General features: G+C 44.2%; 2 protein-coding genes across 5 annotated transcripts in view; both read right to left on the reverse strand.

Moving 5' to 3' along the window:
* Nucleotides 1-18,571, reverse strand: part of ssx2ipa (synovial sarcoma, X breakpoint 2 interacting protein a) — a 71,768-nt gene extending 53,197 nt beyond the window's left edge. For 3 of the 4 annotated variants that reach the window (XR_013498561.1, XM_078218997.1, XM_078218999.1), the window contains exon 1: nt 17,985-18,527. The gene's annotated coding sequence lies outside the window, so the exon portion shown is untranslated. Of the gene's footprint in view, nt 1-17,984 lie in introns of all 4 variants that reach the window. The other variant, XM_078218998.1, reaches the window with a different exon arrangement.
* Nucleotides 1-24,594, reverse strand: part of LOC144497572 (mucolipin-2-like) — a 411,267-nt gene that overhangs the window by 107,183 nt on the left and 279,490 nt on the right. The window lies entirely within an intron of this gene.

The following is a 24,594-nucleotide window of genomic DNA, read 5'->3' on the forward strand; positions in this document are numbered from 1 at the left end:
TTGGATCTTGGATGGTGAGCATAGAAGAGGTAAGGGGACAGGTGTTACACCTTCTGCGATTGCATGGGAAGGTGCCATGAGTGACAGGAGAGGTGTTGGGTATGGTGGAGGGGGGGACTAGGTTATTCCAGAGGGAACGGTCTCTGCGGAATGCTGACAGAGGAAGTGAAGGGAAGATGTGTTTGGTGGTGGCATCATGCTGGAGTTGGCGAAAATGGCGGAGTATTATGCTTTGCATGCAGAGGCTGGCGAGGTGAAATGAGAGAACAAGGGGGACTTTATCTTTGTTCTGGGAGGGGAGGGGGTGAGGACCATGGTGCAGGAGATGGATTGCACACTGTTGAGGGCCCTGTCGACAACCGTAGATGGGAATCCATGGTTGAGGAACAAAAGAGCACATATTAGAAGCACCATTAGAAAAGTGGCATCATCGGAACATATGCATTGGAGGCAAAGGAGAAAGTGAGAGAGAAAGGGATGGAATCCTTACAGGATGTGGGGTGTGAAAAACTGTAGTCCAGATAGCTGTGGGAGTCAGTGGGCTTGTAATGGATATTGGTAAATAGTCTATTGCCAGAAATGAAGACAGAAAGGTCAAGGAAGGGAATGGAAGTGTCTGAGATGGACCAGGTGAAGGCGACGGAGGGGTGGAAACTGGAAGCGAAGTTGATGAATTTTGCGGGGTCTGGACAAGAGCATGAAGTGGCACCAAAATAGTCATCGATGTACCGGCAAAGGAGTTTTGGGAGGGGACCTGGGTAGTCCTGGAACAAGGAATGTTCCACATACCCCATAAAAAGACAAGCGTAGCTAGGACCCATGCAGGTATCCATTGCTACTCTTTTGATTTGGAGAAAGTGGGATGAGTTAAAGGAGAAGTTGTTTCTCTTTCGGTTTCAGATTCCAGCATCCGCAGTAATTTGCTTTTATCCTACTTTGAGTTGTCTTCAGCAGTCTGCTGGTTATATGTTTTATTTCCGTATAAAATCTACATAATCTGCGTTTATTTATCATCAACTACTTGTTTAAAAGATTTAGTCAAAATTGGATGAACTGGGAGAATGGGCAGTGGGATGAAGATTCTTCAGCAGACTCCTGTTTAACAGGGAACAAAATATAAATCCAATTATAATTATATCACTCAGTTGCACAGTGCTAAGCCTCAAAAAAATTGAGACAAGTTATCAATTTTACTGTGAAGATTAGATGAAAAATATTTTAAATACAGAACAGTGAGGATCATACAAGTAAATAAATCTAGACATTAAATTGTCTGTCAATATAAGTACCCATTAGTTAATAGTCATTGTCTACATGAGACTGCATCCTTTCAGTGTTTATACTGAAATGGCAGCACAGAAACAGACCACAGCCCAACTGGCCTAAACCAGTAGCCTCCTCCCACCTTATCTATCCCTTTCAGCATAACCTTCTAGCCCTTTCTCCTGTGTTTATCTAGTTTCCCCTTAAATGCATCTATGCCACTTACCTCAACCATTGCACATGTTAGTAAATTCCACATTCTTACAACTCTCTGGGTAAAAAAAAAATTCTCCTGAATTTCTTAATGATCATCTTGTATTCATGGCCCCTAGTTTTGGACTCCCCTAAACAGAAACCTTTTCTATGTCTGCGCTATCAGACCCGTTCATAACTTTAGAAGTCCTTTCTCAGATCACCCCCTCAGCCTTCTCTTTTCCAGAGAAAATTACAACTTCTGAGCAGGGTGTATGCCTTTGAACTGATTAGCTCAGCTGCTTTCTTGAAAACGCATTAACAAAATAGAGGGCAATACCAGTTCAATACTGATATAATCCATCAGTTTAGAATGTCTGCTTCAAGTCACTTATGCCTTTCCAATGTGTTGCGACGCGAGTTTACCCACCTTATATCTAGATTAGTAAAAACAACAGTAAAAAAAGAGAGGGCAGGGCGACAACTGGCAAAATGTCAGAAGTCATTTCAAAATGATGCTTTAAAATTATAATTTAGAATCCCATCAGTTCAGCAGCACCAAAACGTCAATGTAATACAAGTTATCCAGCTATTTTTGAATTACCACAGTTAAATTCTCCTTAACAGAAATGGGGAATAAAAAAAAGAGTTTAGTTCTGGAGTTCTATTATAAACCTAAATTACCTGATGCTAGATATTATATCACGCAACATGCTGACCACAAGATGACATCACCTCCACCCCCACCTCATCCAAATTCAACAAACAGCATCACTGTCACTAGGTAAGCAGTGCAGAGCACACTGTGGATGAATGCTAAACTTTAGGCACTCATCAAATAGAATAGATTTCAATCGAACCAAAGCTGTACTGAATCTACAATAGCGTTGGTAATCTGCCCCACTGCCCAGGCACCTTTAGCACAACCACCCCACCCCCATCCCAATATTCTGAGTCAGCAACAAATCTCAATTTCTATTTAGTATCTCATATAATCAGACGAGCAGTCTTGGCTACAAATCCTGCAGTTTCTCCCAGCCAATCCAAAACATAAATTTAATATAAAAACAGAAGATTCTGCACAAACTCAGCAGGTCTGACAGCATCTGTGGAGAGAGCAACAAGAGTTAACATTGAGTTCAATGTGACTCTTTGGAACCCAGCTAACATTAATCCAGTTCCAAAACAGTCATATTTGACTTGAAATCTCTCCACAGATACTGCCAGGCCAGTTGAGTTGACCTGGCATATTGTTACTTCAGACCTCCAGCATCTGCAGGATTTTGATTCTGCTAGCAGTACCACATTTTTGGTTCATGTCTAGTTAACATGTAGCCTGCCGAATACTAGACTATTTCCTGTGCTAGGTCAATGCTGAAAGATAGCATCATTGAAAAGCAGAATTACTGCCAGTTATACACCTAGAAATGGAGCCTGGACCACTGCAGCCATTTTAGCAATGGTGCTGAAATCTTACTAAATACAAAGGACAGACAGAAAAGACCATCGAGCCTGTCTCAATCATTCACTGCACATTTAAATATTACGCCCTCAGTACTATCCATTTGAAGCAGCAGCCGTATAATCTTGAGGCTTAAAAAGAGATTAAAATTTTAGACTAATTTTCTTTTATTCTTCTTTCACAGAATGTGGGCGTAACTTGCTGGAAAGCATTTATACCCCATCCAAAATTGTCCCAGATGATGATAGTGAGCCACTTTCTTGAACCACAGCACTTCATGTGGGGAGGAAATTCCAAATTTTGACCCAGCAACAATGAAGGAATGGCGAACAATGAAGGAATGGTGATAAGAGTTCCAGTTCACTCATTAAGCAGCTTTCTGTTTTAGGTACTAGTTCCTCAGAGGAATGCCAGAGTCGGGTTTGCAGCACCATAAGTGGCTCAGCTTTACAGGAAGGAGGGAGGATTTTGATTTGCTTTATTATTGGTCACATGTATGAGTATACAGTGAAAAATAGTTTGTTCTGTGCTATATAGACAAAGCATACCGTAGCAGCAATAAAGTTAGGAGATTAATTATGTAGGGGAATAGACAGACATTTCTACTGCTGCAGACATGACTCCAGGGTGGCATGTTGCCTCACTAGTGCCAAGTTCAAGGATGTCACAGAGCAGTTGCACAATATTCTTCTGTGGGAGGGTGAACAACGTGAGATTGTGGTTTCTGTTGGTACCAATGGCTTAGGTAGGAAGGAGAATATGGTCCCGTAGTCAGAATTTAGGGAGCTAGAAAATTAGCAAGACCTAAAACATAGTAATCGCCGGATTGCTCCAGGGTCACATGCAAGTGAGTACAGAAATAGGAGGATAAGGCAGAGGTGAACGTGTGGCTGGAAAGATGGTTCAGGAAGGAAGGCTTTAGATTCCTGAGACACTGGTTATAATAGGGACATTAACTACCCAAATATAGACTGGAATAGTGGTAGTGTAAAGGGCAGAGATGGGCATATGCTCCTAGGTAATTGTATCTTAGGAAATTGTATCATAAGGTTTAGGATAATGGATAATCCAGAGTAAGAATAATGAACTGGGGGAACAGTAGACTTCAATGGGGCAAATCGAAGCTGGGCCAGATAGTCTGGAACCCATGGTTGGTGGGAAAAACTAAAGCTGAACAATGGGCTACCTTTAAGAAATAAATGGTTTAGGCACAGTCAAGGAATATTACCTCAAAAAAGGAAAGGTAGGACAAACAAATCCACAGGAAAAGATAGAATTTAAGGAAAAAAAGAATGCTTATGACAGGTGTTAAGTAGAAAACACAATTGAGAATCAAGCTGGGTGTATATGTGCACAAGTCATTAAAAGTGACTGGACAGGCGAGAGAGAGTAGTTAAAGCAGATAGTATCCGAGGCTTTATTAATGAGGTCATAGAGTACAAGATTAAGGAGGTTACACTGACCTTGTAAAATACATTAGCTAGAGGACTGTGTACAGATCTGAGCACCATACTTTAGGAAGGATGTTAATGCATTGCAGACAGTGCAGTAGAGGTTTACAAGAACGGCTCCAGGGATGAGAAACTTCAGTTATGAGGATCGTTTGGAGAGGTTGGGACTGTTCCCCTTGGAGAGAAGGCGGCTACAAGGAGATTTGATGAAGTGTTCATAATCATGAGATAGCTGGACAAGGTAGATAGGGAGTAACTGTTCCTGCTCAAAAAAGGATCAATAATGAGAGGGCACATATTTAAAGTGCTTTTCAAAAAAAGCAAATGCAATGTGAGAAAAAAACTTCTTCACACAGTGCGTGGTTCTGGTCTGGAATGCACTGCCTGGAAGTGTGGTGGAGGCAAGTTCAAAAGGGCATTATGATTATTTGAATAGAAACAATGAGCAGGGAAATGGCACCAAGTCATAATGCTTATTTGGAGAACCAGTGAGGACATAAGACCATAAGAAATAGGAGCAGAATTAGGCCACTCGGCCCATCGAGTCTGCTCCGCCATTCAATCATGGCTGATATTTTTCTCATCTCCATTCTCCTGCCTTTTCCTCCACAACCCCTGATCCCCTTATCAAGAACCTATCTCCGTCTTAAAGACACTCAATGACCTGGCCTCCACAGCCTTCTGCGCCAAAGAGTTCCACAGATTCACCACACTCTGACTGAAGAAATTCCTCCTCATCTCTGTTTTCAAGGATCGTCCCTTTAGTCTGAGGTTGTGCCCTCTGGTACTAGTTTTTCCTACTAGTAGAAACATCCTTTCCACATCCATTGAGTCAGAGGTTTACAGCATGGAAACAGGCCCTTCGGCCCAACTTGTCCATGCCGCCCCTATTTTTTTCTAAAAACCCCTCGCTAATCCCAATTGCCCGCATTTGGCCATATCCCTCTATACCCATTGTACCATGTAACTATCTAAATGCTTTTTAAAAGATAAAATTGTACCCACCTCTACTACTACCTCTGGCAGCTTGTTCCAGACACTCACCACCCTCTGTGAAAAAATTGCCCCTCTGGACACTCTCACCTTAAACCTATGCCCTCTAGTTTTAGACTCCCCTACCTTTGGGAAGAGGTATTGACTATCTACCTTATCTATGCCCCTCATTATTTTATAGACCTCTATAAGGTCACCCCTCAGCCTCCAATGCTCCAGAGAAAAAAGTCCCAGTCTATTCAGCCTCTCCTTATAACTCAATCCATCAAGTCCTGGTAGCACCCTAGTAAATCTTTTCTGCACTCTTTCTAGTTTAATAATATCCTTTCTATAATACGGTGACCAGAATTGCACACAGTATTCCAAGTGTGGCCTTACTCTAAGTGTTGTCCACTCTATCCAGGCCTCGTAGTATCCTGCAAGTTTCAATAAGATTCCCCCTCATCCTTCTAAATGCCAATGAGTACAGCCCAGAGTCCTCAACCATTCCTCATACGAGAAGCTCTTCATTCCAGGGACCATTTGTGTACCACCTCTGGACACTTTCCAAGGCCCGACATCCTTCCTTAGATACAGGGCCCAAAACTACTCACAATACTCCAAATGGAGTCTGGCCGGAGCCTTATACAGCCTCAGAAGTACATCCCTGCCCTTGTATTCTAGCCCTCTCGACATGAATGCTAACATTGCATTTGCTTTCCTAACTGCCGACTGAACCTGCACGTTAACCTTAAGAGAATCTTGAACAAGGACTCCCAAGTCCCTTCGTGTTTCTGATTTCCTAAGTATTTCCCCATTTAGAAGATAGTCTCTGCCTCCATTCCTCCTACCAAAGTGCATACTTCCAAACCTCACATCTTTCCACATTGTATTCCATTTGCCACTTCTTTGCCCACTCTCCTAGCCTGCCCAAGTCCTTCTGCAGCTTCCTCAATACTACCTGTCCCTCTACATCTCTTTGTATCATCTGCAAACTTAACAGTGCCTTCAGTTCCTTCTTCCAAATCGTTAATGTATATTGTGAAAAGTTGTGATCCCAGCATTGACCCTGAGGCACACCATGAGTCACCTGATGGGCCGAATGGCCTCCTTCTGCATCGTAACAATTCTGTAATTTTGTAATTTTCAAGCTACACACTGGATGGTGTGTAGCTTGAAGGGGAACTTGCAGTTGGTGATGCTCCTTCTCGGGTTTGGATGATGCCGTTGAAGGAGGTTTGATAAATCTAGGGAGAAAAAATTCAGGGAAATCCACCTGACCCCAAAATCAAACAAATACGAATTGCTAAAGGCAACAGCAATTCTGAGGTGCAACAACACAGAAGGAGGCTATTTAGTCCATTTAACACTCTTGTTCGAGTGTTCTGAACCAACCCACATTTTTCTGCTTAATATTTTTCCAATTTTCCCTTTAAAAAGAATGCAGTGGCCTCTGCTCAAACATTTTCTATGGCAAAGCATTTGAGATCAAACATTTCTGCAATACTAAAATTTATCTTGATTTCTTTCCTCACTAATTGTAAAATTGATGACCCGCATGTCTGTGATCAAAAGAAATAGTCTTTCCCTATTCATCATTCAGACTCATGACAATTTTATTAACAACTATTAAATCCCCCCCCCCCTTAACCTTTTCTGCTCCAGTGTCCAATATCCCCTGCATCTCAATTCATTTGTCATTACTGCTTTCCCTTGGAGTCTGTCCAACAGCAATCAGCGCCCCCTCTTTACAGAGATTAAGATGATTCTAAATCATGAGCTACTTGCATTGCAAACACGCCCATGTTCAGTGAAAGCTCACAAATTTAAAAGCTGTTTCTCAAACATTTATTACCTTAAGACCTAAAGTACTTTACTTATTCTAAGAAAATTATTCCAAAACCCGTCAAAAGGTTCCCAAGAAAAGCTATAACAAATCCTCCCTCTTACTTACAAAGCAAGCTAAAACAATCATTACCGGTACAGAAATTTATGATTCTTGCCACTCACATGATACACGAAACATTCATACTCAGTACAAGGTAATAAAGTTCAATACAACAGACAAGGCTGCAGAAAATCCTTGAGCTTTATGCCAACTGCAAATAGCAAGTACAGTATTAACTTGCAACATACATCATAGAATCCCTACAGTGCAAAAGAAAGCCATTCAGCCCATCAAGCCTGCACCGACAACAATCCCACCCAGGCCCTACCCCCACGTGTTTACCTGCTAATCCCCCCTAACACTAAGGGGCAATTTAGCATGGCCAATCCTCCTAACCCAGCACATCTTTGGACATTATTCTTTTCTTCTTTCTATTTGTGGAGCCAAAGAAGGCAATGCACATACAAAATCAAGGCAAGGAAAACAACTGCAAATAGATGAGGGATTTTTGATCATTTGCTAAATGTAAATAAAAGGTTTAACCCCACCCCCCAAAAAAAGGGGATGAAACTCAAATCTTCCCTGCTTCCCAAGAAAAATGACAAGAGCTAGCTCATATACAAAATGAAGATTTAGTGTCAGTTAAAAAACAGTAACCCAATCGAGGGAGTTAGGATTTTGAAAGATAAACAGAACTTGTTTATCAGGTATAAATTACCAAGTGACATCAAGTGCATGATTCACTAGCCTGAAGGGAAAGCAAGCTGTGCTTGTCCAACTAGCTGCTGATTATCCTGAGCCACCAATTCCCATTACGCCCTGTTGACTACTTTAAAAGAAAAGTTTAAAAACATGACCTAATGGCTTTATTCTAGAGTATTACCAAGACTTAAAAGCTGCTGTGTACTGCAATACAGAGCCACAATACTCACACAACACAGATATTTGGTGCTATGAATCGAGGCAGGCTGCTTGGTGCATACATTGCTTTTTTATTTGTTCATGGGATGTGGGCGTCACTGGCTGGGCCAACATTTCTTGCCTATCCCTGAGGGCATTTAAGAGTCAACCACATTGCTGTGGGTCTGGAGTCACAGGTAGGCCAGACCAGGCAAGGACAGCAGATTTCCTTCCCTAAAAGGACATTAGTGAACCAGATGCGTTTTTACGACAATCAACAATGGTTTCATGGTCATCAGTAGACTTTTAATTCGAGATATTTATTGAATTCAAATTTCACCATCTGCCATGATGGGATTTGAACCCAGAGCCCCAGAACATTACCCTGGGTCGCTGGATTAATAGTCCAGAGACAATACCACTACACCACCACCTCTCCCAAAACAACATTTGGACTGCTCTACAACCTTTAAAAAAAAATTAAAGAAAATGACCTTTTATTTCAAATGAAAACAATTAGCCATCACCGGTTGCTCAGGAGTCTGAAGGAGGAGCTTGAGAATGCCTGAATGCAAGTGTCTCACTGTATCCTCCCCATCCCTGGGCTCCCAGGACCCAGCCATACCCAAGTGACCCCCAAAACTTCTATTACACAGCTTCCACCTCCTACTCACACCACTCCTCCCCAAATCCTTATTGAATTCAACTCCTACCGACCCATTTCCTCCCCCATGGCAATGTCAATGGCACCCTTTCCTTATGATCCATCAACATACAACCTTTCATTCTTCCAGTATCACCAATTACTGCATCAACTCTAATCTCCTTTCTTCCACAAAATCCTCAAATGTGTCATGACCTCTGCCAACTTCTCTCCAACTCACCACACAAATTCATGTAGGACAGGTTCTTTCACTTGGAGCACTAAAAAGATGATAGCCAGAGTAATTGGATTTGGTACTGGGAAATGAACCGGGCCAAGTGTTAGATTTGGTTGTGGGAGAGCAATTTGGAGATAGTGACCACAATTCGGTGTCTTTTGTTATTGCAATGGAGAGGGATAGGGCCGTACGGCAGGGCAAGGTTTACAATTGGGGGAGGGGTAATTATGATGCGATTAGGCAAGAATTAGGGGGCATAAGTTGGGAACAGAAACTGTCAGAGAAAGGAACTAATGAAAAGTGGAATTTTTTCAAGGAACAAATACTGGATGTCCTTGATAGGTATGTTCCTGTCAGGCAGGGAGGAAATGGCCGAGTGAGGGAACCATGGTTCACAAAAGAGGTGGAATGTCTTGTGAAAAGGAAGAGGGAAGCTTATGTAGGGATGAGGAAACAAGGTTCAGATGGCTCGATTGAGGGTTACAAGTTAGCAAGGAATGAGCTGAAAAAGGGGCTTAGGAGAGCTAGGAGGGGACATGAGAAGTCCTTGGCGGGTCGGATCAAGGAAAACCCCAAGGCTTTTTACTCTTATGTGAGGAATAAAAGAATGACCAGGGTGAGGTTAGGGCCGGTCAAGGACAGTAGTGGGAACTTGTGTATGGAGTCAGTATAGATAAGCGAGGTGATGAATGAATACTTTTCTTCAGTGTTCACCAAGGAGAGGGGCCATGTTTTTGAGGAAGAGAAGGTGTTACAGGCTAATAGGCTGGAGGAAATAGATGTTCGGAGGGAGGATGTCTTGGCAGTTTTGAATAAACTGAAGATCGATAAGTCCCCTGGGCCTGATGAAATGTATCCTAGGAATCTTTGGGAGACAAGGGATGAGATTGCAGAGCCTTTGGCGTTGATCTTTGGGTCCTCGCTGTCCACGGGGATGGTGCCAGAGGACTGGAGAATGGCGAATGTTGTTCCTCTGTTTAAGAAAGGGAATAGAAATGACCCTGGTAATTATAGACCGGTTAGTCTTACTTCGGTGGTTGGTAAATTGATGGAAAGGGTCCTTAGGGATGGGATTTACGACCATTTAGAAAGATGCGGATTAATCCGAGATAGTCAGCACGGATTCGTGAAGGGCAAGTTGTGCCTCACAAATTTGATAGAATTTTTTGAGGAGGTAACTAAGTGTGTTGATGAAGGTAGGGCAGTTGATGTCATATACATGGATTTTAGTAAGGCGTTTGATAAGGTCCCCCATGGTCGGCTTATGATGAAAGTGAGGAGGTGTGGGATAGAGGGAAAGTTGGCCGATTGGATAGGCAACTGGCTGTCTGACCGAAGACAGAGGGTGGTGGTCGATGGAAAATTTTCGGATTGGAGGCAGGTTGCTAGCGGTGTGCCGCAGGGATCAGTGCTTGGTCCTCTGCTCTTTGTGATTTTTATTAATGACTTAGAGGAGGGGGCTGAAGGGTGGATCAGTAAATTTGCTGATGACACCAAGATTGGTGGAGTAGTGGATGAGGTGGAGGGCTGTTGTAGGCTGCAAAGAGACATAGATAGGATGCAAAGCTGGGCTGAAAAATGGCAAATGGAGTTTAACCCTGATAAATGTGAGGTGATTCATTTTGGTAGGACTAATTTAAATGTGGATTACAGGGTCAAAGGTAGGGTTCTGAAGACTGTGGAGGAACAGAGAGATCTTGGGGTCCATATCCACAGATCTCTAAAGGTTGCCAGTCAAGTGGATAGAGCTGTGAAGAAGGCCTATAGTGTGTTAGCTTTTATTAACAGGGGGTTGGAGTTTAAGAGCCGTGGGGTTATGCTGCAACTGTACAGGACCTTGGTGAGACCACATTTGGAATATTGTGTGCAGTTCTGGTCACCTCACTATAGGAAGGATGTGGAAGCGCTGGAAGGAGTGCAGAGGAGATTTACCAGGATGCTGCCTGGTTTGGAGGGTAGGTCATATGAGGAAAGGTTGAGGGAGCTAGGGCTGTTCTCTCTGGAGCGGAGGAGGCTGAGGGGAGACTTAATAGAGGTGTATAAAATGATGAAGGGGATAGATAGAGTGAACGTTCAAAGACTATTTCCTCGGGTGGATGGAGCTATTACAAGGGGGCATAACTATAGGGTTCGTGGTGGGAGATACAGGACGGATATCAGAGGTAGGTTCTTTACGCAGAGAGTGGTTGGGGTGTGGAATGGACTGCCTGCAGTGATAGTGGAGTCAGACACTTTAGAAACATTTAAGCGGTTATTGGATAGGCACATGGAGCACACCAGGATGATAGGGAGTGGGATAGCTTGATCTTGGTTTCAGATAAAGCTCGGCACAACATCGTGGGCCGAAGGGCCTGTTCTGTGCTGTACTGTTCTATGTTCTAAGTAACAAATCACATTGTCACGCTGTTACATTCCAAAGTTGAAAAAGAACAATTTTCAGCAATAACTTTTAAATCAACCCCTCCTTTCAACTGTCTCTGTTCTGTCAGTTTGCTCTGCAGACATTTTATCTTGGAGCAGCACAGTGGTTAGCACTGCTGCCTCACGTCGCCAGGGACCGGGCCTCAATTCCGGCCTCGGGTCATTGTTTGTGTGAAGCTTGCACATTCTCCCCGTGCCTGCATGGGTTTCCTCCGGGTGCTCCAGTTTCCTCCCACAGTCCAAAGATATGCGCGTTAGGGTTGATTGGCTATGCTAAATTGCCCCCTCAGTGTCAGGGGGATTAGGAGGGTAAATATATGGGGTTATGGGGGATAGGACTTGAGTGGGATTGTTGTTGGTGCAGGCTCGATGGGCCAAATGGCCTCCTTCTGCACTGTAGATTTTAGAAGCCTCAGCTCTATACTGGGAAGATGGAAATCATTGTCTGCAGCTCCCCATCACAAACTTTGTTCCATTGTCATGGATTCTATCCTTTCCCCTCCCTCTGAGGCTAAACCAAAATGGTTCATTGTCTTGCTATACTATTCAATTAAGTTTAGTTTCAGACCCTACTTCCTTTCCACCACTAAAAAGGACATTCCTTTCATTCTGTCACAGCTGCAATCTTCAGTCACCTCCAAACATCCCCTTGCTGACCTCGTTCCAACCTCCCTTAACTCAAACATGTTGCACACACCCCATCTTGCCTTAAATCCTGCTCATCATTCAATCTTCAATGGCCTACATAGAGCCCAGACTGTATTTTAATTTTACAAGTTTAATTATTCAAACCATAATAAATATTCATTACATGATTAAATACACACAGCAATACGATCATCTCTATGGACTAGAAAGACATGGCATAATTCTGTATATGTATGTATAGAAGCAAGTGCAGTAAAAACATGAAATTGCACAGCGATCCAGAAAACCTCAACAGCAATGTCTATAGACAAGTTTTGATCAGTGCTTCATGTACCTGCATAGAAAGATGTCTAACAGGTGTTTGAGCTTTCATGCGGCTTCAAAAACAAGCTACAATAATAAGTGGAACAAATGTGGAGGTCAAGACTACAGGTGGAAACTATTCAGAAACTTAATTCATCAGGGACATATACCATAGTCTTTAACAGACAGGAAGTTACAAGTTATGTTATCAGGGTTAGCTTCAGCTTTTCACCTTGGGTTGATTGTGAAGTGTGCAGATAGCACTAAGTTAGTAGGCACAATAAATTGTGCAGATGGAAGCTGGGTGAGAGGCTCTTTCAGAGAGTCAGTGCAGACTTGAAGGGCCAAATGGCCACGTTCTGCACCATAGGGATTCTATAGAGAGATGGGGATGTAATGGCAACATCACTGGAGTAGTAATTCAGAGGCCCATGGGTTCAAGTTTCACTGCAGCAGCTGGTGGAATTTAAATTCAATTAATAAAACATGGAATTGAAAGTTAGTCCCAGTAATGGTGACCATGAAACAATCAATTGTTGTGAAAATACATCTGGGTCATGAATGTCTTTTAACGAAGGAAATCTGCCATCCTTACCTGGTCTGGCCCATATATATGATTCTATATGCACAGTAATGTGGTTGACTCTTAACTGCCCTCGGAATTGGACTAGCACAATTCAAGGGCAATTAAGGATGGCCTTGCGAACGACACCCACAGCTTGTGAAACAATAAAGAAAAACTAAGGAACCATACACTAGTCTTGGAAATGAGTACAGTGCAGATTAACCAGAAAGGCAATAGGCTTTAAAGGATTAAAGTGAATAATCTTTGTTTATATTCACTTGCATAGAAGAGACTGAAGAATAATTTAAAAATCAAAGTTAAAATAATAGATTTTTATAAGATAAGGAGAAACCATTTCCATGAATGGGGGAAAATCTAGAATTCTCTGAAGGCATTAAGAGTACAAACATTAAAATTAGCAATCAATGAGCACTAAAATCTGGAACTTCCTCCTGCAAAAGATGGTACATGCTCGGTCAATTGAAATATTCAGCAGTATTTGGAAAGGTGAGGGCATTATGAGGCAAAAGGAGTTGAGGCAATATCCAATTGAATATGAAGCAGTTTCAAAGGGCTGAATAGCCTACATCTGTTTCCATCTTACACAGCTGCTGCAGCGTTAGATCACTGCCCCACAGTACTGAGAAACACTCCTATTGCAGAGATAAGGAAGGCTGCATCAGTCCATGCATGGTGTTATTCTCATCAAGGATGGTCACCTCAGCACTTCACTGTACCGCAAGCCCACGGATAACCTCACGATGCTCCACTTCTCCAGCTTCCACCCTAAACACGTTAAAGAAGCCATCCCCTACGGACAAGCGCTCCGTATACACAGGATCTGCTCGGATGAGGAGGATCGCAACAGACATCTCCAGATGCTGAAAGATGCCCTCATAAGAAAAGGATATGGCGCTCGACTCATCGATCGACAGTTCCGACGTGCCAATCACCAGGCAAGACTGTTCTCTTCCTGTTCGGGAACACTTCAGCGGTCACGGGCATTCGGCCTCTGATCTTCGAGTAAGCGTTCTCCAAGGCGGCCTTCACAACGCAGAGTCGCTGAGCAGAGACTGATAGCCAAGTTCCGCACACATGAGGACAGCCTCAACCGGGATCTTGGGTTCATGTCACTCTATCTGTAACCCCCACAACTTGCCTGGGCTTGCAAAATCTCACTAACTGTCCTGTCTGGAGACAATACACATCTCCTTAACCTGTGCTTAATGCTCTCTCCACTCTCGTTGTCTGTACCTTTAAGACTTGATTACCTGTAAAGACTCACATTCCAACTATTATTTTGTAAATTGAGTTTGTGTCTTTATATGCCCTGTTTGTGAACAGAACTCCCACTTACCTGACGAAGGAGCAGCGCTCCGAAAGCCAGTGGCTATTGCTACCAAATAAACCTGTTGGACTTTAACCTGGTGTTGTGAGACTTCTTACTGTTATTCTCATTGGCCAGATTCAAGAAAGTAGCACACTCGGTCTGATGGGGGTTGGGAAGATAGAAAAGGGCTCGAGTTACCAGTAATGTTACCCAGGTGAAGAAGTGAACAAAATACCCAAGGTCACTCAGTTAAAGGAATAACCAGAATTCTTGAAGAAAAAAATGCCAAGTGCTTCTTTCTGCCTTGTAAGAAAAATACCTCATCAGTGACACCAATCACAAAAGAAACAACCCAGAAAGAGAAATTAAAACTTAAAAAAAAATTAAAAGATACTTGGCTATGTTACTTATCTGTGCATAGAAAAACAGTGGGTTTCTTTGTCAACAGCAGCTTTGCACAATATGCCATACCAAACAACTGCTTGAGACAAAATTGCTGTCAAATTAGTAACTTCAGAAATGCCAATGACTAATTTTTAATTTCAATGCCATTTTTACATTTGACAGTGACAGCATCTCTAATGTTATAATCCAGTAAGTGCCTTCTAATGTGCATTGCAGTAATGATAAAAGCTGGCAAAGTTTTCACTCTGATTTATTCTTTAACTGACTCAACAACAAATCCCACTGCTTTGACAGCTCCAAAACACACAGTCATCAGGTCTCGGGTCAGTTGCTGCAGCTGATCCATTAAATACAAATTGCTGAAATAGTTAAACATGATATTTAATATTCAAAATGTTTAATTTTTTCCCTTTGATAAGTTCACTGCAAATATTAACATGACCAGAGAGCCTTTGTTCTAACTTCTGTTTCTTTTTTAATTTGATCATGGGATATGGGTGGCGCTGGCAAGGCCAGCATTTATTGCCCATCCCTAATTGCCCTTGAATTGAGTGGCTTGGTGGGCCATTTGAGAGTCAACTACATTACTGTGGCTCTGGACTCGCATGTAGGCCAGACCAGATAAAGACGGCAGATTTCCTTCTCTAAAGGACATTAGTGAACCAGATGGGTTTTCCGACAATCGACAATGGTTTCATGGCCATCAGTAGATTCTTAATTCCAGATTTCTTTTATTTTATTGAATTCAAATTCCACCATTTGCCGTGGCGGGATTCAAACCCGGGTCCCCAGAACATTAGCTGAGTTTCTGGATAAATAGTTTAGTGATAATACCACTAGGCCATCGCCTCACAATCCGTGTAGGCAGCTGAAAGATGCATTAAAGGAAATAAAAAGACAAGAGGCCAAAATTGGGAGGAGTGCAGCAAACTCAACGAGTTTACAGAAAAAGGGCAGAGCCATGGAGGGATTTGAAAGAGTATGTATGTATTCAAATTGACAAGTTACCAGACATGAGCGCAGAGGTGATGAGCGAACAGGACTTGGTGAGAGTTAGAATGCTGGCAACAAAATCTGGAATCAAATTTACATTTTAGAAATTTTCTTTACCACCCAAAAGCATATTCAAAACTGGGTAAATTGGAAAGCTGAACATACAAACAAGGTGAACTGCAACATACTATGTTAGCTCATGGAATTTCTTTGCTGAAGTTTATAAATGCCACTCACGAAGCAGTTTTGATCATAAAAACTTAAACCCAGAGTGCATTTAATTATAAATTCACTACCTTACTGACTCAAGAAGCATATAGGAGGAGAACATGCCCCTGTCTACATCAATGGGGACGAAGCAGAAATGGGTGAGAGCGTCAAGTTTTTAGGTGTCCAGATCACCAACAACCTGTCCTGGTCCCCCCATGCCGACACTATAGTTAAGAAAGCCCACCACACCTCTACTTTTTCAGAAGACTAAGGAAATTTGGCATGTCAGCTATGACTCTCACCAACTTTACAGATGCACCATGGAAAACATTATTTCTGGTTGTATCACAGCTTGGTATGATTCCTGCTCTGTCCAAGACTGCAAGAAACTACAAAGGGTCGTGAACGTAGCCCAGTTCATCACACAAACCAGCCTCCCATCCATTGACTCCGTCTACATTTCCCGCTATCTCAAAAAAAGCAGCCAGCATAATTAAGGGCCCCATGCACCCCAGACGTACTCTCTTCCACCTTCTGCCGTCAGGAAAAAGATAGAGAATACGCATCAACCGACTCAAGAACAGCTTCTTCCCTGCTGCTGCCAGACTTTTGAATGGACCTACCTTGCATTAAGTTGATCTTTCTCTACATGCTAGCTATGACTGTAACACGACATTCTGCACTCTCTCGTTTCCTTCTCTATGAACAACATGCTTTGTCTGTATAGCGCGCAAGAAACAATACTTTTCACTGCATACTAATACATGTGACAATAATAAATCAAATCAGTGAAATAGTCAGCAGCTAGATCTGTATCGAATATGCAGTGACACAAACATCAGGAATTCATTACTTAAAGATGCACAAGTCTACCATACAGTTGTTGGGTTTTTCAGCCAGGAGGCCATTCAGCCCATCAAGCCTGCACCAACAACAATTCTACCCTATCCCTATCACCTCACATATTTACCCTGTTAATCTCCTGAAAACTAGGGTCAATTTAGCATGACCAATTAATCCAACCCACACATCTTTGGACTCTGGGAAGAAACCCACGCAGACAAGGAGAGAATATGCAGACTCCACACAGACAGTGACCCAAGCCAGGAATCGAACCCAGGTCCCTGGCACTGAGAGGCAGCAGTGCTAACCACTGTGCACATATAGGCTTATGCACCACTCAAACCTGCTCCTGTCATTTTTATCACCCATGGGAGAGAATAGAACGAACGTTGAGTCTGGACTCAAAACGTTGGCTCCATTCTCTCTCCACAGATGCTGTCAGACCTCCTGAGATTTTCCAGCATTTTCTGTTTTTGTTTCAGGTTCCAGCATCCGTAGTGTTTTGCTTTTAACTATTTCATCACCCTATCAGTATAGCCTTTTTATAAGTAATAAGTTTATTAGTCACAAGTAAGACTTACATTAATACTGCAATGAAGTTACTGTGAAATTCCCCGAGTCGTCACGCTCCAGCACCTGTTCAGGTCAACGTACCTAACCAGCATGTCTTTCGGACTGTGGGAGGAAACCGGAGCACCCACAGGAAACCCACGTAGACACAGGGAGAACGTGCAGACTCCACACAGACAATGACTCAAAGCAGGAATCAAACCCAGGTCCCTGATGCTGTGGCAGCAGTGCTAACTACTGTGCCACCCCAACTTGGTTTATGCACCACTCAAACCTGCTCCTGTTCTACTTTATCACCCGTGGGGAGAGAATAGAACCCACGTTTCGAGTCTGGATGACCCTTCGTCAGAGCTGAATGCTATTATTTTCCTCCACGCAGGTAACAAGCTTGCCCTTGGATGAATCTGCCATTCAACTAAATTGCAGCATATGGTCGCGAGTGCCAGATTCACACCACACTCTGGGTAAAGAGATTTCTCCTGAATTCCCTCTGCATGTATCAGTGCCGATCTCATTCACATTCACCACCTCCTCGTGTTTTTGGTCTCACCCCATAAGTGGAAACATATTCTCTAGGTGGGAAAGCTGCACTTGTTGTATGGGGAACCACGCCTCCACCTGACGCCTACAGAATCAGAGACAGGGAAATATCGAAATAAACACACCATAAAACGAAAAGTTCCTTACCTTTATTGCAGAGAGCAGTGGTTTAGAAAGAATGTCCAGTGGAAGATGGGGAAGAGAAATCAGACGGCTTCAAATCACAAGAGGGCAACAGGTTGAGGAGCCAGGCTTTAAAAACTTGTAAATTGCCAGCCGGTTAAAGCAACAAATCAAAAGGGCAGGGGGAATATCGGAGTGCCAGATTCAATAAAGTGCCGCTCAGTCACTCAGTGAGTGTGGAGTCTGTAACTTGCTGAAAGTAACATCTGAGGCTGCGCTCCGGGCCCGGCAACACGCATGCGCTCGGGCACCAAGGTGAGGACGCTGCCGGCTGCGCGCGCCGCTCAATCGGAAACCATGGCAACTGGGCCTAGCCAGCCCGCTTCAGCCTGCCATAGCCGCCTGCCTAACCGACTGACTGACTGAGACAGTTTGTCAATTATCGCCCTTACGTCGAACCGACATATCGCGCCACGGGCCCTCCACATGGAATTCACCCACTAACAGATACCCTTGCTCTGATCAGACTCCGCACTGCAGAAACCCGCTGCCCTCCGGCTGCTGAAGGACTTTTTTATTTTTGAAGCTGGCGATGCCGACGCCTTCTTCCAGCCGATTGGTTTAACAAACCAGTGAACCTGGATCGGATTGGTTGGTTGGGATGCCAGGTAATAGCCAACGCCCCCTCTCCCCAGGCCCCGCCCCCTTAACCAATAGCCCCGCCCCATCTCCTGAGAACTCCGCCTCCTCTCCATGGGCATCACCTCCTTCACGGGACAGCCCCGCCTCCTCACCCCACGGCCCCGCCCTATTCCAAATGGCGCCGCCCCTCCTCCCGATGGCACCGCCCTGAATCCACCTGTTCGCAATGGCCCCGCCCCTCCCTGATGGCCCCGCCCCTCCAGCAGCATTTGACACAGGAGAGTCCCCAATCCAGGACCCTGCCATTCAAAAAGGGACAGTCCATCACTCTGGGGCCGAATGGCCTCGTTCAACACAGTGACAATGCTGTGATTCTGCATGCTTAGTAAAATGCAATTAGTGAAGCACAGAAAGGGCCTGGGACTGGGACTGCTGAAAATTTCCTTGTAGATGTGAGGGATTACGTTCTGGTAGGAGAAATAAAGCTACATATTATTTGGAAAATAAAAATCTAGTTGGGGTCGAGGAGACGACAGAAAGTAAGGAAAATAAAAGGAAAATGCTGGATGCTGGAATCTGAAACAAAACCAAAAAATGGTGGAAAATCTCAACAGGACTGACATCTGTGGAGAGAGAATCGAGTAAGAGTTTTAACAACACCAGGTTAAAGTCCAACAGGTTTATTTGGTAGCAAATGTCATTTGCTTTGGCATTTTTAGTTTAGTTTAGCTAATGGCATTTGCTACCAAATAAACCTGTTGAACTTTAACCTGGCGTTGTTAAAACTCTGACTGTGTTTACCCCAGTCCAACGCCAGCATCTCCACATCGAGAGAGAATCGAGCCAACGTTTTGAGTTCAGATGACCCTTTATCAGAACTAAAGACAACAGAATATAGGATGATATTTATATATCATGGGTGGGGGTGGGGGGGGCTGTAATTGACAAAAAACTAAAGGGAATGTAAATGGTCGGAAAGTGAGGACATGGAGAGGCCTTTGTTTTTTTATGTAAAGCAAAGAAAGCATTGGATTTATTTTTACTATAGAATTGAAAGTTCAAGATGTTATGTTTAAAGTTTATTTATTAGTGCCATAAGTAGGCTTAACATTAACACTGCAATGAAGTTACTGTGAAAATCCCCTAGTCGCCACACTCCGGCACCTGTTTGGGTACACTGAGGGAGAATTTAGCACGGCCAATTCACCTAACCAGCATGTCTTTTGGACTGTGGGAGGAAACTGGAGCACCCGGAGGAAACCCACATAGAAACAGGGAGAATGTGCAGACTCCATATTGACAGTGACCCAAGCCGGGAATCGAACATGGGTGCCTGGCGCTGTGAGGTTGCAGTGCTAACCACTGTGCCACAATGCCCCCCATGGTGAATTTGCATACAACCTTGCTTAGACCTCTAATTGAAAAGTCTTGGTTAGTCCACCCTTGGAGTACTGTGTATGTTCTGATTCCCACATACTCCCCACATTGGAGATCTCTACTGCCTCCCGAAGATACACAAGGCCAACACACCCGGCCATCCCATCGTATTGGGCAATGGGACCCTGTGCGAGAACCTCTCCGGCTACGTCGAGGGCATCCTGAAACCCATTATACAAAGAACCCCCAGCTTTTGTCGCGACACTACGGACTTAGAACATAGAAAAGCTACAGCACAAACAGGCCCTTCAGCCCACAAGTTGCGCCGAACATGTCCCTACCTACTAGGCTTACCTATAACCCTCTATCTTACTAACTTCTATGAACTTATCCAAAAGTCTCTTAAAAGACCCTATCGAATCCGCCTCCATAACCACTACCGGCAGCCGATTCCACGCACCCACCACCCTCTGAGTGAAAAACTTACCCCTAACATCTCCTCTGTACCTACTCCCCAGCACCCTAAGCCTGTGACCTCTTGTGGCAACCATTTCAGCCCTGGGTAAAAGCCTCTGAGAATCCACTCTATCAATACCCCTCAACATCTTATACACCTCTATCAGGTCACCTCTCATCCTTCGCCTCTCCAAACAGGTGCCGGAGTGTGGCGACTAGGGGATTTTCACAGTAACTTCATTGCAGTGTTAATGTTAAGCCTACTTATGGCGCTAATAAATAAACTTTAAACATAACATCTTGAACTTTCAATTCTATAGTAAAAATAAATCCAATGCTTTCTTTGCTTTACATAAAAAAACAAACAAAGGCCTCTCCATGTCCTCACTTTCCGACCATTTACATTCCCTTTAATCTATCCTCATAAGGCATGCCACCTAATCCAGGCAACATCCTTGTAAATCTCCTCTGCACCCTTTCCATGGCTTCCACATCCTTTCTGTAATGAGGCGACCAGAACTGGGCACAGTACTCCAGGTGGGGTCATACCAGGGTCCGATACAACTGCAGCATTATCTCCCGATTTCTAAACTCAATTCCTCTATTGATGAAGGCAGTATTCCATACGCCTTCTTAACCACAACCTCCACCTGCGACGCTGCTTTGAGTGTCCTATGAACCCGGACCACAAGATCCTTCTGATCTTCCACACTGCCAAGCGTCTAAACCTTAATATTATATTCTTTCATCCTATTCGACCTGCCAAAATGAACCACCACACACTTATTTGGGTTGAAGTCCATCTGCCACTTCTCCGCCCAGTCTTGCATCTTATCTATGTCTCGTTGCAACTGCTGACATCCCTCTATACTATCCACAACCCCACCAACCTTTGTGTCATCAGCAAACTTGCCAACCCATCCTTCCACTTCCTCATCCAGGTCATTTATAAAAATCACAAAGAGCAAGGGTCCCAGAACAGATCCCTGGGGCACTCCACTGGAGACCGACCTCCATGCTGAAAAAGACCCATCCACAACCACTCTTTGCCTTCAGTGGGCAAGCCAGTTCTGAATCCACAAGGCAATGTCCCCTTGTATCCCATGCCCCTTCACTTTCTCAATGATCCTTGCATGGGGCACCTTATCAAACGCCTTGCTGAAATCCATATAAACTACATCTACCGCTCTTCCCTCGTCTATGTGTCTCGTTACATCTTCAAAAAATTCAATTAGGCTCGTAAGGCATGATCTGCCTTGGACAAAGCCGTGCTGGCTATTTCTGATCATACTATTCCTCTCCAGATGTTCATAAATCCTGCCTCTCAGGATCTTCTCCATCAACTTACCAACCACTGAGGTTAGACTCACTGGTCTATAATTTCCTGGGCTATCTCTTCTCCCTTTCTTGAATAACGGAACCACATCCGCAATCCTCCAATCCTCCGGAACCTCTCCCGTCTCCATTGATGACGCAAAGATCATCGCCAGAGGCTCAGCCATCTCTTCCCTCGCCTCCCACAGTAACCTGGGGTACATCCCATCCAGTCCCGGTGATTTATCTAACTTGATGCTTTTCAAAAGCTCCAACACATCCTCTTTCCTAATGTCCACATGCTCAATCTTCTCAGTCCACTGCAAGTCTGCACTGCAACTACCAAGATCCTTTTCCACTGTGAATACTGAAGCAAAGTATTCATTGAATACCTCTGCCATTTCTACCGGTTCTATACAGACTTTCCCATCGTCACATTTGATAGGTCCTACTCCTTCACATCTTATCCTCTTGCTCTGAACATAGTTGTAGAATGACTTGGGGTTTTCCTTTATCCTGTCTGCCAAGGCCTTCTCATGAGCCCTTCTTGCTCTTCTAATTTCCCTCTTAAGTTCCTTCCTACTAGTCGTATACTCTTCTAGATTTCTAACATTACCTAGCTCCCTGAACCTTTTGTAGGCTTTTCTTTTCTTCTTGACTTCCCACAGAAACTCAGCACACATGGAGCAGTTAAACCAGAAGTACTCCTTGTCACAGTGGATGTCTTGGCACTTTACACCAGCATCCCCCATGACGATGGCATTGCTGCATCTGCCTCAGTACTCAATGCCCACAACTGCCAATCTCCAGGTGCAATTTTACATCTCCTCCGCTTCATCCTGGACCACAATGTCTTTACCTTCAACAACCAGTTCTTCATCCAGACACATGGAACAGCCATGGGGACAAAATTCGCACCTCAGTATGCCAACATCTTCATGCACAGGTTCGAGCAAGACCTATTCACCGCACAGGACCTTCAATCAATGCTATACACTAGATACATCGATGACATTTTCTTCCTTTGGACTCATGGTGAACAATCACTGAAACAACTATATGCTGACATCAACAAGTTCCATCCCACCATCAGACCCACTATGGACTACCCTCCGGAATCGGTTGCATTCTTGGACACACGCATCTGCATCAAGGACGGTCACCTCAGCACTTCACTGTACCACAAGCCCACGGATAACCTCACGATGCTCCACTTCTCCAGCTTCCACCCTAAACATGTTAAAGAAGCCATCCCCTACGGACAAGCCCTCCGTATATACAGGATCTGCTCAGATGAGGAGAACCGCAACAGACACCTCCAGACGCTGAAAGATGCCCTCATAAGAACAGGATATGGTGCTAGACTTATTGATCGACAGTTCCGACGCGCCACAGCGGAAAACCGCACCGACCTTCTCAGAAGACAAACACGGGACATGGTGGACAGAGTACCCTTCGTCGTCCAGTACTTCCCCAGAGGGGAGAAGCTACGACATCTTCTCCAGAGCCTTCAACATGTCATTGATGAAGACGAACATCTCGCCAAGGCCATCCCCAAACCTCCACATCTTGCCTTAAAACAACCGCACAACCTCAAACAGATCATTGTCCGCAGCAAACTACCTAGCCTTCAGGAGAACAGTGACCACAACACCACACAATCTCTGCAAGATGTGGCGGATCATCGACACGGATGCCACCATCTCACGTGAGAACACCATCCACCAGGCACATGGTAACTTGCAACTCGGCCAACGTTGTCTACCTGATACGCTGCAGTAAAGGATGTCCCGAGGCATGGTACATTGGGGAAACTATGCAGATGCTACGACAACGGATGAATGAACACCGCCCGACCATCACCAGGCAAAAGTGTTCTCTTCCTGTTGGGGAGCACTTCAGCGGTCACGGGCATTCGGCCTCTGATCTTCGGGTAAGCGTTCTCCAAGGCGGCCTTCACGACACACGCCAACGCAGAGTTGCTGAGCAGAGACTGATAGCCAAGTTCCGCACACATGAGGACGGCCTCAACCGGGATCTTGGGTTCATGTCACACTATCTGTAACCCCCACGACTTGCCTGGGCTTGCAAAATCTCACTAACTGTCTTGTCTGGAGACAGGATTTATCCTAGGATTCTCTGGGAGGCTAGAGAGGAGATTGCAGAGCCTTTGGCTTTGATCTTTGGGTCGTCATTATCTACTGGAACAGTGCCAGAAGACTGGAGGATAGCAAATGTTGTCCCCTTGTTGAAAAAGGGGAGTAGGGATAACCCTGATAATTATAGACCGGTGAGCCTTACTTCTGTTGTGGGCAAAGTATTGGAAAGGATTATAAGAGATAGGATTTATAATCACCTGGAAAGGAATAATTTGATTAGGGATAGTCAGCACGGTTTTGTGAAGGGTAGGTTGTGCCTCACAAACCTTATTGAGTTCTTTGAGAAGGTGACCAAAGAGGTAGATGAGGGTAAAGCGTTTGATGTGGTGTATATGGATTTCAGCAAAGTGTTTGATAAGGTTCCCCATGGTAAACTTTTGCAGAAAATGCGGACACATGGGATTGAGGGTGATTTAGTGGTTTGGATCAGGAATTGGCCGGCTGGAAGAAAGCAGAGGGTGGTGGTTGATGGGAAGTATTCATCCTGGAGTTCAGTTACTAGTGGTGTACCGCAAGGATCTGTTTTGGGGCCACTGCTGTTTGTCATTTTTATTAATGACCTGGATGAGGGCATAGAAGGATGGGTTAGTAAACTTGCGGATGACACTAAAGTCGGTGGAGTTGTAGACAGTGCGGAGGGAAGTGGCAGGTTACAGAGGGACATAGATAAGCTGCAGAGCTGGGCT

This window comes from Mustelus asterias, chromosome 8 (genome assembly GCF_964213995.1).
Source record: "Mustelus asterias chromosome 8, sMusAst1.hap1.1, whole genome shotgun sequence".
Lineage (NCBI taxonomy): Eukaryota > Metazoa > Chordata > Chondrichthyes > Carcharhiniformes > Triakidae > Mustelus > Mustelus asterias.